The sequence below is a fragment of the Lissotriton vulgaris genome, chromosome 6 (assembly GCF_964263255.1).
Source record: "Lissotriton vulgaris chromosome 6, aLisVul1.2, whole genome shotgun sequence".
Classification (NCBI taxonomy): Eukaryota; Metazoa; Chordata; class Amphibia; order Caudata; family Salamandridae; genus Lissotriton; species Lissotriton vulgaris.
Window position 1 is genome coordinate 1198575034 of NC_141694.1, and position 11624 is coordinate 1198586657.

Genomic DNA, 11624 nt, shown 5'->3' on the forward strand with positions numbered 1-11624 from the left:
ATTTAACTTGTATAGGGCGTTATAACCACCGGGGTCTCTAAGCGCTGTTTGTCCAGATTACGTAGTGGGGTTTGGCATTACTTGATCTTAGCAGTGCGCCTAGAGGCTGCTCCATGCTTGCTTGAACAATACAGTTTTTAACTTTTTCCTAAAGGATAACAGATTGCATTCCTTCCTTAGTTCTGGGGCCAGTTTGTTCCACAAAGCTGGGAGTGTGCTGGAAAAAGCACGTCCCCCCACAGTGGCCAGTTTGAAACGGGATTGGGACAAGAGGGTAGCGTCCGACGAGCGCAAAGTCCTGCTCGGTGTATATGGGGATAGGCGGGATTTCAAATATTTTGGTGCATTACCATACAGCGCCTTATGTACGATACACAATCCTTTAAATATAACCCTCTGCCGAATCGTGAGCCAATGTAGCTCCTGCATCAGAGGGGAAGAGTGGGCAGTCCTGGGTTTCTTGTAGATCAGCCTGGCTGCATCATTCATAACGCCCTGTAGCTTGTCCAGCAGCCGCTGGGGTAGACCTATATACAGGGAGTTCCCGTAGTCCAGCCTAGCCAGGATTGTGGCTGAGACCACGTGTCTCAAGGTGGAAAATGAGAGTAATGCAGAGATCTTCCTCAGTTGACGCATCAGGCCTATACAGGTACCCACCACCGTAGTGACTTGTTTTTCCATGGAGAGTTTATCATCCACATACAGGCCCAGACTTTTGACTGCGGTTGCCGGTTTCGGTGGCACACCCAGCTCCACAGGCCAGAATTTCTCGCTCCAGGGGTTGCCCGTGATGGAAATGGGCAACACTTCCGTCTTGTCCGGGTTGATTTTTAAGGAGTTCTCGGACATCCAATTAACCATGGCTTTGAGTATGTCCTGCAACCTGGTAGACGCTCCCGGGCCATCATCCAGCCGGATGATTATCTGGGTGTCATCGGCGTAGTTGTATACTAGGCAGTCCATCCTATTCAGGAGTGCAATTAATGGCTGCAAGTAAATATTAAAGAGTAGGGGTGACAGGGCAGAGCCCTGTGGAACCCCGCAAGTGATGGGAGCGGAGGTGGAAAGTAAGTCCCCCAACTGTACTCTTTGTGTCCTGCCCTGCAGGAATGATGTAAGCCATGCATGTGCTGTTCCCCTGATACCAAAGGACCTCAACCGCGACAAAAGTTGTTCATGACACACGGTATCAAAGGCCGCGGAGAGATCCAGTAGTACCAGGGCGCTCGGCGTTTTTATATCAGCCCGACTCCTCAATTCATCCAGGATTGATAGCATGACTAATTCCGTGCTATGGTTAGCGCGGAACCCTGCCTGATTGGACTCCAGCAGGTTGTTGCTCTCTAGATGTCCTGAGAGCAATGCCAACACATGCTGCTCAATCACTTTAGCCAGAAAAGGCAACTGGGAGATGGGTCGGAAGTTCTTCAAACACTTCGTGTCCGATCCAGGTTTTTTTAGTAGAGGAATCAGGCGAGCCTCTTTAAAAGCTAGAGGGACCTGTCCTGTGTGAAGGGAAGTGTTTATCAGATGCAAAACTTCTTCCTCAATGCCTGGCAATGCCAACTTGAACACATCAGGAGGGCATGGATCCACCAGGGAACCGGATTTGACTCGGTCCGTGATCGTAAATAGTTCCTGTTTTGAAATTGGGGAGAACTCGGCTAACGGTATAATATCCGGCGGGGCAGTGAGGTCAGGTCGGCAGGGGCATTCGAGGGGTGTAGTTGCAGCAATTTCTCCCAGAATATCGGAGATCTTATTCACAAAGAAGTCCTGGAACCTCTGGCAATCCTCCTGGGTGAACTCAGTGCTTTGCTCTTTGTTTATCCTGAGCTCCGCCAGGACCCGAAAGATTTCCTTCTGTGGATTTCTAGCTGCAACTATTCTTTCCTCAAAGAAAGCAGCCTTCCTAGTTTGGATGGCTAGTTTGTAAGTCGCTAAGGATGAAGTGTATTCTTACTTGGCAGTGGCGTCATACTCTTTCCGCCATGCTCGTTCTTTCCTCCTCACCCCACGTTTCACATCACGTAGGGAGTCATGCTACCAAGGGGCCCCAGCTCCTCTCTCCACCTTCTTCACCCTACGAAGGGGTGCCACCAAATCAATGGCTCTCCCCATTTTATGCTGAAGGTGTCCACAAAGGGCATCAATATTAGCGTCCTGCTCCTTTACTGAAGGAGACTGTTCCAGGAGATACACCATTTTCTCCCCATCAAAGTTTCTCCACTTCCGGGCCATTTTCCAACCTTCCCCAGGCTTGGACAGATGGTCATTCAATAAAATTCTGCCCTTTATTAAAAAGTGGTCAGACCAGGCGCATGGCAAGATCTCTATAGAGCCCTGGTCTGGCATAGTGGTCCAGACTAAATCAAGAACATGTCCCTTCTCGTGTGTTGGTCCCTTCACCTGTTGACTGAAATCCAAGGAGGAAATTGCCTCCTCAATCTGTAGTGCTTGCCCCTCTTTAGGGGATTGTTCCCAATGGTAGTTGAAGTCTCCGACAACAATCATTTTGTCATATCTCGAGCGCAGATCCTGGACCAATCTAGTGAAAAGACCTGGGAATTCTGGTGAAGCCCAAGGCGGTTGGTATACCACCAAAAACACCACACATACCGCCCCCTGCCTGAGCTTTACCCCCATAACCTCTGCTCCCCCCAGGGTTTCGGATAGAAACCTTTCGGCGCGGAGACGTGCCTGATAGAGAAGAGCTACTCCACCTCCTTTCTTAGCTCCCTCCCTATTGAAATGGAGTGCCAGGTAATTATCTGGTAGGGCCGCCACTAAGTCCAGCGCCGAGCAATCCTCCAACCATGTTTCGGTAAGCGCAAGGGCATCTAACTCCCCGTCTTCCAGTAGTGAAAAGACCTCCAACTTATGGCCCTGCAAAGAGCGTGTATTCAGCAGGCCATAGTTTAAAGCGTGAGCATTGGAGTCGCGCTGTCGCGCTCTTGTGCTCTTAGGTGGAATCAGCAGGCCCTCCCGAGCCAGCAGGTGTATGCAGTCCTGGTCAAGGTGGGACTTACCCATGTTAAGCTCCAATAGTTCACATCTGGAGTAGGACAAAATTGGACCAGGGGTTCTGGCCCCGGGTCCCGGATGGTCACTGATGGGCAAAGATGGGCTCGCCTCTGGCGAGCCTCCGGCGCGCCTATGGCGCGCCCGCTGCGCGTCACCGCTGCACGTCATCATGGGGGCGTTTAAATAGCACCCAATCGTGCTATGTCTGCAGCTATTAACAGCTAGAACGCCAACAAAGATGGCGTCCCTTGCCGGCACTTCCCCTCCCAAGATGGCGCCTAACCCCCAGTCCAGCTAACGGGCCGCCAAACAGCGGTGCAGATAACAAATTTTAGATGCAGGTATGTCCTAACAAGCCCCCTAATTGCAACCAAGCCAAGAATGAAATTTCCCTTTAAAAACGCGCTAAAAATAAAACGCACAGAACCGCGCTTCAAGCGCCGAGCATGTGGCACAATTAAAATTCAGTTTCAAGGTTCACAAATTGAATTAAATATAGGCAAGTAAATGGCAGTTATTGGAAGCGTGAATCAGCAAGCGCAGCAGCAGAGTGTCATAGAATGCCTCGCCTACACTGACGCTTACCTGAACAGTTAGAGGGGTCCGATAAGGAGAAATATTTATTGCCTGAGTCAATCTCCTTCAAAGCATCAGGATTATCCGAGCTGTAGATTTGATCCACCCATATCTTGGCTTTGTGGCCCCGAGATTTTGATTTTTAAACTTTTCTCCTCTCCCCATGGTCTCCTGGGTACCCCAATTTTACCCTGTGGTGCTCTCAGATGCTCTCCATCGGTATCCATATACGAAGAGTCTGGAACCAAAGTTCCCCCTACCGCCTCTCCAACCAAGTTGTCCAGACACATTACAGAATTAAGAGCCCCACTGACCTTGTCTACACCATATCTGCTTCTACTATCACCCCTCACCTCATTACTTCAGAGAGAGTCCCCGGCAGGTAGTCGAGGCGCAGCTTGCTGATTCAGCTGGATGCCAGATTGAATGTCTGAGCCAGCATCAGCCACTGCCATTTCACTCTCGAGCTCTGCAGAGTGCATTTTTTTCCTTTAGAAGCTTGAGCTGCGTGGAATAATGCAGTACAGTTTTATTACCATGAGTGGAGTAGCAAGGCTTCTGGGGGGCATCTCCAGTATTGAGAGAAGCACCTTTCGCTGAGCGCTGCAGTCCTGCAGCACCCTTCACTGATCCAAAAACTTCAGCCGGCCCCAATGATAGAAATCCCCCTAGGTTTCCTCCTAACCAAAGTGGTATCCCAGAAAATAGGGGGTAATAACTGCGTTCTGAGATAGGAGTGTAATAGCCAATTCTACCAATTTTCAGATTTCTATGGACCTGCTTCCAGACTTTGAAGGCAGCTCAAATAACCTTAAAACAGGTCTTTTTATAATAGCTTGGTTCAACTATCCTAAACAGGCATTTTTCTACCGCTTTCAGGCTTTGGAGGCACTGAAGCCACAGAGAGAGGCAGAGCATGCCGAAACAAGGAGAACTCTGACCCGGTGTTGCATGGAAGAGTCCAGGTATGTTGCAGCGCCATTGCTTTCTAACACTGCGCAATCCGAATACGATGTCCAAATCATGCTTCAATCAGGCCTCTCAGCCAGTCTTTGAAGAGCCCGGGAGCAGTGTAATCCATTCAGAAGGAGGAGGTTTGGATCAGGAGAGACAGAGGCAGCTTACTCAGCCAACTGAGTGGTCGTTATCTTGCCAATCACCATCCTCTTTTCTACTGTAGAAATCATATGTTGCATGAGAGGATAGCAAGCATTGCTCTATTCTACTGTAGAGCAATGCTTTCTATCCTCTCATGCAACATATTATTTCCATCTTTCTCTTTACTTGTATTCATTGAGTGTCCATAATAACACCAATTCAAAGGAGTGGCATCAAGATTGTTTCCTCTTTAAGGTAAATACCACTAAGGACCTCATTATGAGAGCCCTGATCGGTCAGAAGCATAATTTTGCACCAAGTAAATAGATCTTGCTGGGTGTGGTATTTTCACAGTGTGGTGCTATTTCCAAATTCAGAGTTCAGCAGCTCCTTGAAATTCTAATAGGAAGAACAGCAAACTGTGTCCCTTTAGTTGCAGAACCATCTCATTAAAGAAGACCTGAACTTCCGCCAATGAGGTATGAACACTCTGACATCTCATTACCCAGAGGCCATCATAGTTCATATTTTTACCACAAATTGTGTGAAAGAGAGTTTCTTGCAGAACTCTGCTCAGAGGTATCTGTGGTTGTCTTTTTTCTTCAGTTTACTTTGGAATGCCAACTTTTGTGGCATTTCAACGTCATTTACTTGTTAGTTGCGAACATTGGAAGACAGTAGAAAAGAATTTTCTCTTTTGAAAGCAGCTGACTCATCCAGCCTTATTTAGGGCATATGACTCATGTAGAAAGAAAATACTTATTACAGATAACCCTGTATTTATTGCCTTTACCCCCACCGTTATCCTAAGGATTTTAAGCTGTGAAGAAAAACAGTTTGGAAGAGACTTTAAGTGACTTTAAATGCAGTTTGCTAATGTGGCACCTGGCAAGTACAAAATCACTTAAGATGCATTTGAGGAAACAAAGGAGCTTCTCAAAATCAAAATGTTTTCTGAATAAAACCCAACACTTTTGTAGAGACCCCTAAGGCCTTAAAATGCAAACAAGAAGTCAAATACATAATCTAAGCTGCCCCATGTGGCAAAAGAAGTCCAACATCTCTCCTAAATCAATGTCAGTAGGCCTGTCAACAGCCATTGCAATGACAGATCCAGTTACCTACAGTCTACCTATGTTTTTTGAACCACCAGCACTCTCTATGTCGGCATCCAACATTTAATTATTGACAGCCTACTCACTACTGCAACATCTTTATAGACAGAGCCACTGTCGACAATACCATCAACAAAGACAACGCCAGCAGAGACGCAATTGCCAACACAACCACCATCAATGACACAGTCACTGGGGATGATACATCCACCATTGACAGAAAGACTATTGAAGACACCCTCCTTGACAAGAACGTCAAAGGAAAAGTTTGTCTCTGTCCGAAAGCAGAGTTTAGCTTCACTGGATATGTAACAAACTATCTCCACAGTCATCTACATTACTACAGAAGGTCATTCACAGGAGGAGGGCCATTTGAGGCAGCCACCAGCTTTATGCAAGTAAATGTCTAGTGGTAAGAGGAGGATAATGGAGATGATAAAGACAAAAAGAGGACCAATGAAGTCATGAGCCACAAGCTTAAGCATTATGAAGAGATGGGGCTAAGACTGCCCCTTGGAGCAGTTTCCTAAATGAATATTATGAGAGGTCTCACTTCCAAGAGCCACTGATGTTTAATGTAACCAAGTGTTCTCGCTGTGGCTCATGCAGACTCTCCACCAGATGATTTTGGGTGATTACATTAATTGGTGAAGAGAACATCAAGATGTTTTGATTTGCACTATCAGTCAAGGAAACTGTTTTCTTAATGATTTTAAAGAGGCACCTATCAATTACATCTGGAAATAAGAAATACAAAAATAGTAGACAAAAGCCTCAATATCAGCCTTGGTTCTGAGGCTTGGTAAAAAGTATAGAGCCCCAGAGTATTTGCAAGTTTGTTTTGACTGGCTCTCTAAAGCCGACCCTGTGGCGAAGCAGGCTGCACAGCACCGCCCTTGGAACTCTATATTGCCTCATGTAGCCCTAATGTATAGGGAAAGTTGTGTTGGATAACTTTGGGAAGGGATTAACCACACTGGCAGCAGCATTGACCAAAACTGGCAACTCCCTGGAAAATCTCTGGCTATTGCTAGGCACTTCAATTAGCAGATCAGGGTTGATATGGTTCTGTACCTGGAGCTTACCAGATTATAAACAAGAGGAGCACCTTGCTATTGTCTATGAGTATCAACAGCCATGATAGATGGCTACAAGCATGTGTCATGCATCAGTGTTCATGGATTGCAGATGCAATTGTTGAAGGCAAGGCTGGCTCTGCTGCACATCATGCAGACCTAGATGCAACATCATATTTTTGTCTATGTCATACAATGGTGAAAACATATTTGGGAAGCACATGGAGGAAGCTTTACGTCGATCAAGTTGGACATGGAGGCAACCATTTCTCTAAATGTACTGCAATATCAGTAGCACATGCCTTTTTATGGTACAAGGAATAGAGGAGTATCTTCGTACGAGGGTGGTTTTCAATGTCCACAACAGTAAACACCTTTTTATAGACACACATATCTAGGCCCCCTCAGTCTTCATGCCGAAGATACCAGCAAGGAGAAAGACTTACAATCAAAACAGACAACAGGAATTTTCACACTGACAGTGACTTGTTGAAAGTCCATATTCCTCTATTTCCAGTGCCTATCCTTTTGGGTATTATGGAGGGCATGGATTCTGCATTTGGTGCAAAGAAAGATGACTTTATCCAATAACTTTTGAACTTCACCAAGCGTTGTCCTTACGTATTGCAACTGGCCCAGGCAGGCTTCAAATACATCTTCACCAGGAACAATTTCACACCTGCATCAAAGTGTAGACATCTCATGCTTTTTACATTTCTTTTCTCAATTCAAGTTGTTAAGGAGTTCCTCAAAGGATTGTTTAGAGCTGACTCCAGCTTTCTGATAGAAACAGAACACTGTCAATGGTCAATTGATTAAGGAACAACTAAGAACTACACATAAGGCAAACATACATTTTTTTGTCATGCAAGACAGCTTTCCAATTGAAGTTCACATCTGCCAGAAATGCATTTCTTTGGTGTTAAAGCTCCTTACCTTCCTTGCCACAAATACATGGTGTTTTTGCAAACTAACCAAAATTTCATTCCAAGGTTGATTAGGTACCTTGATCGAAATTAACTGGGTTTGCTCAAACCTTTTTTTCCCAAAACCCAATATTAAGTGCAGAAATGGCAATACACTACTTGGATTTCTGCAGATGTTTATAGTACTACTACTCCATGTCTTTTCGAAGGTCAGCTCATCTGTTGGTACCTTCGGCGAGCCACAGAAAACACACTTACCCTCAAATCAAAGGATAGCAAGGTGGACTGCTGCAGCAATTGTAATTTGTCACAAAAAGCGGGTCAGCCCTTAAGTTCTAAGCTGTCAGGCCATTTCCCTAGAGCAGTAGAAACCTCAACAGCTCCCTGTACTGATGTGATTCTGGCAGACATATATAGAGTGGCGAAGTAGTAGAGCCTCCTCACATTCTAACAGATATTACTGCTTATATACAGACTAATTGAGGGAACCAGCATTGGACCAAGCATTTTTGCATCATCTATTTCTTTAATGTATATCTTCGACGAGATGTATTTATTCCATTCTGTTTTTTCAATCTATGCCTTGTTGCTACTTAAATGTGAAAAAAAGATGATATGGCTTAAAACTCTGATTCAAGGTATTGCTAATGAAAAACAATCACAAAGTCTACCAGCTCTTTCACAGTGAATAACTAAAGCAAAAGGTATCTATGAAAGTTAGAAACACTAAACTACTGCGATTACAGGTATGTAACATGTTCTCATTTGACCTCATGGAGTGAGGGGTTAGGACGGAGGTTGAATATATTTAGTTACCTTCCATTCTGGCGACCTCGGTTCTCAGTCTGTTTTCAGAACTTGCGCATAAATCATGTCTTTCTGAGCAAATAACTTCAGTACACTGTAACAGAAATACAACAAAGTGCAAATATGTGTGATGTAAAAATAGATTTGTTGTCTAGTTCTATTCAATTTCCATATCCTCCCTATCACCTAAAAAGACAGACATGCTCTATTATCCAGTGTATGATGCAATGAAAATATCTCTATAAAGCACGTTGCTGCTCTTAAGGATCCAGGGCCAGATGTAGGTAACCAAATACCGGTCGGTAATGGTCGAAAATACCGAATTTCGGCCGTTACCGACCGGTATTTGGTGTTTGAGATGTAGGGGCCACAAAATCGTACGATTCGGTAAATTTACAGAATCGGTAAATTTACAGAATCGGAAATTTTACCGATTCGGAAAATTTACCGAATCGGACAATTTACCAAATCAGAAAATTTACTGAATCGGTAAAATTACCGATTTGGTAAATAAGAAATGGTAAAAATGACTTTTGAGATGTAAATAACCTCTAAAATACTGAATTTACATGAAATTCGGTATTTAAGAGTCAGTATTTACCATGGATTCAAATCAGGTGGTAACCAGGTGCAGGCTATAAAAAAGGGTCTAAAACACAACTGTTTGACCAGAATGGCAGCATTCTACGTGATTGCGAGGCGGCTACGGCTCCAGGCAGAAGGAGAGAGGGTCTGGAGAAGGGAGGAGTAGGTCTACAGGCAGAGAATCACCCTATTCCAACTGACTGAGCCAGAGATCATACAAAGGTACAGGCTACACCCCCAAACCATCCTGGAGCTGATCAGGGACCTCCACCCACTTTTGGAGCACCCAACCCCAAGGGCACATGCCATCCCACCCCATGTGCAGGTGCTGTGTAGCCTACACCTGCTTGCCTCTGGGAGTTACCGGAGTGTGGTTGCTGCGGTAGGTGGGGTGTCCCAGAGCTGCCTATCACGTTTTTTAGGAAATTCCTAGAGGCCATGATACAGAGAATGCATTATTACATCAGCTTCCCTGCAACGCACGCAGAACAGCTCAGGACCAAGACAGAGTTTTATCAAATGGCACATTTCCCCAACGTCATTGACTGTATTGATGGCAGCCACATACCAATATGTCCACCTGCTGCCACAGAGTACATATATAGGAACAGGAAGTCTACCCACACCATAAATGTACAGGTACTCTGTGATGCAAAGTACATAATCACGGACATAGTTGCCAAGTTTCCTGGAAGTACCCCACATCTTTCAAAACAGTAGAATATACACACACCTGACAGCGGGGGAATTTGGCGAAGGATACCTGCTAGGTTAATCACTGTGTGACACTTCCTTGATACATATTGCAGATGTATGTGTATGTGTGGATGAGTAATGTCTTTTTCTGTTACTTATAGGGGATAGTGCATATGGGGTCCGGTCTTTCATCCTTACTCCATACCTCAACCCTTCAACCCCCAGCCAGAGGAGTTACAACAGGGCACACAAATCTACAAGGAACATTGTGGAGCGCACCTTTGGGCTGTGGAAAAGCAGGTTCCGCTGCCTCCACAAAAGTGGAGGGGCACGCCAGTATACACCAGTGACCTGCTGCAAGATGATTGCAACCTGTGCAATGTTACACAACTTTGCCATGAAGAAGGGCACCGAGGTGGAAATATCTGATTATGAGGACCATGATGACGTAAAGCACTGCCTGAACCCAACACTGCTGGTGTAGCAACACCAACAGATGGCAGACACAGACGGGAAGAGATCACACGCAAATACTTTTAAGTAAGTTAAAGACACAGACAGGTGGAGTATGCAACCAACGTAGTTTAATTTTGTCACTACGCAGGTTTCTAAAGCACAATTGTGCAACACAAATTATATACATTCAATGATGTTAGTTCTGGGTCACTTCCCCATTAACTGAACTACTCATTTGCGTCCACGCCTACCACTGCCAGATGTTTGTGGCTGGCTGTCTTCACTTGGCGTTTGGGCTGTTGCCTCACCATGGCGCCTGCTGCTCCTCTGTGTCTCTATGACAAGGGGGCTTGCCATGCTGCTCCTACTTGTGCTCCCTTCACTCTCTGGCACATCCAGAGCAGCAGTTTGTGCTGTTTGTGCATTTATCAGCACCTCAACAGCACTGGTCATCCTAGCAATGCCCCTAGACACCTCAGTACTATTTTGCGTGAGTCCCTCCTGCATGTTAATGCATCTCCTGCATAGCAGGGAAGTGGATGTGGCCAGGCGGTTGATGGCTTTATTTTGTTGCTGCGCACGCTGCTTCTCCTTACGCCTTGATGACTCTTCCTGATCTAGTTTGGTGCACAGAAGCTGCACCAATTGTGACATATCATGAATCCCTGCAGCCATCTCCTTGTCGACATCAACTAGTTCTCTGATGCCCTTCCCTATGTCTTCCATATTGTTGTTTAGGTTCCTCACTTGGCGTTGGACAGACATGATGGCCTTTCCCTGCATCCTTTGGATATTGACCATGCTCCCCTCCAGGCCATGGAACACACTGGGACCCTTCACATGTGCAGCTACACTGCTTTCTCAGAGCCTGCGGTGTCTGGTACCAGTATGGGACAACTCTGCACTGGACTGCAGTGTGGCAGAGCTACCTTCCCCGGGCAAGGTGTGTGTGTCTTCCCCCTCCATGTCACCTGCTGATTACTCCATTTCTGATAGTGGGACAACAACATGCCTCCTGCTCTGTTGTGATGCAGGTGTTGTCACAGGCAGTGATGTAGGCATTTCTGGGGATGACAGTAACAGAGGGGATTGTGTACATTCTGGGGACGCCTGCGACTCTGGAGCCATTTCTGAGTCTTGGGATGGTGGCTGTGTTCTTGGTGCACCTGTGTCCTCTGATACATTCTGTGCACTTGGACCTGGCTACTGACTCTCATCCCTCTCTGGTGCCGTGCCTTCAGTCTCCCGGGAACGCCTTCGAGATG

At 45.9% G+C, this 11624-nt stretch overlaps 1 pseudogene; it reads left to right on the forward strand.

The window, feature by feature from the left end:
* The first annotated feature begins 10619 nt into the window (after positions 1-10619).
* LOC147708629 (uncharacterized) lies at positions 10620-11337 on the forward strand (annotated as a pseudogene).
* The last annotated feature ends 287 nt before the right edge of the window (positions 11338-11624 follow it).